Consider the following 1,830-nt stretch of genomic DNA (forward strand, 5'->3'; position numbering starts at 1 on the left):
TTTCCTCTCACTCAGTCAGTCTCAAACTAAAAAATGGAAATGTGGGTTTGTTGAATACAGTGACGAAAGTACGATTGCTTTCACTAAAGATGTTACTGTATCAGTTAAAACTGTTAGACATAATAATATTCTATCCTAATTCACTTGTGATGCAAACAGTTTTTAACTGGAAAAACCATTCGAAAAGCGATTACGGTAACATCTTTGAACTTAAAAGAAAAGCGAAGTCATTGTTTTCGGCCACTTTCCACTATTTTTTTTTTTTTTTACTGAGATTCAACGCTGTGACTCTCTAGTCCCAGCCCAGTTTGATGACGAGACAGGGAGCCACTGGAAGAGCATGACACTGAGCTGACCGGAGGAGGATTCAGGAGCAGGTAGACTAGGCAAGGAAGAGGAAGCGAAAGGGAAAGAGGAGAGGAAGAGCACCAAGAAATAACGTTGGAGAAGTTGGGGAGAGATGACCAGGAATATTGAGCACTGAAAACTTGGCCTATAGTATGGACCCCCTCCATGGTGATTGGTATGCGGCTCTGAAATTCATATGAGGATGGATGACGTTTTCGGCCCATACAAAAACGTCATGGAAGAAATGAAATAGACGACAACTCCCCATCACCATGTTCTTGATCACCGAAGGAGAGATTTAACACCATCAATCATCATGCAGGAGAAGCTGAATCCATGCCCATTTCCACTTCACCCACCTCTATGGAATTGGAGACGTATGAGCTCGATGACCCCGCCTCTGTCGCCGAGTAGAGGTACGTACAGTATAGTGAAATTTTATCTCTTTTTAATAGCTTTTCTGCTATGTTTATTGTTTGTGCAAAAATGCACAGCACAGTACAGTTCAGTACAAGTACTGTACATAGGGAAGTGGAGGTGCAAAGGTTCACAAAATATTTGTGTTTGTTGTCGGCAGTAGTGACGGTGCGGAGGGAGCGAGTTGGGAGGAGTGAGGTGACCTTGACGAGGAGAGCAGGGACGAGGAGATGCCAGCCAGTATATTTCGGGTGTATTAATTGTTTTTATAGCTATTTTTGCATTTTAATATTAAATACTGTACATTACGCTTTCAACAAAACTACCATTTCATCTCTGAGAACATAGAAATGTAATATTTTAAGGAAATGATGTAATGACATATGGAAAGTACAAAATTCGTGACGCAAGCAATGACTCTCTTTCTTTTCGCTCAAAAGATGTTGTGAATCATTTTTTCGCTAAAATGGATTTGGCTACTGGGCTTAAGCAGTGATGACGCAAGAGATCTGCTCCGGCTTACCGTACCGACACCTCACAGCTGGTGGTGCGTTGTTGCATCGCTTCCATTGTTTACTGGTAGTTACTGGTAAATATTTTTCAACCTAACGAAAACTATTACCCTTTTTAGAGGTCGCACTCCAATTTTTTGCAAAATAATTTGGTCTTAAAAACTCAAACTACACTAATAAGTATATATGGTAAATATGACATGGGGGGCCAGGGTTTATTTTTTTTTTGGGGAGGCATATATCGGCTGATTTTTAACATCCACAGCTATCTTTGTTACGTAACCCCCGCCAGATGTTGCTATATAGCAGACTGTATTCTTATTAAAGTTTATTTATAGATACTGTACATAAATTTTTGGTTCATTATATTTGGAAACATCAATCTTTGTTAATTAAATTTGAAACAAAAGAAAACTACGACACCGTGATTATTAAAATATTACATCACAAGTATATTTTACCCAGACTGAATGAATATAGGTATTCTCAGAAATAATATGAAAATATATTTTTGTTGAATGATAGATCATGACGGTAAAAAACACATTCTCGT

Source organism: Homarus americanus, unplaced genomic scaffold (genome assembly GCF_018991925.1).
Source record: "Homarus americanus isolate GMGI-L3 unplaced genomic scaffold, GMGI_Hamer_2.0 scaffold51476, whole genome shotgun sequence".
Taxonomy (NCBI): domain Eukaryota; kingdom Metazoa; phylum Arthropoda; class Malacostraca; order Decapoda; family Nephropidae; genus Homarus; species Homarus americanus.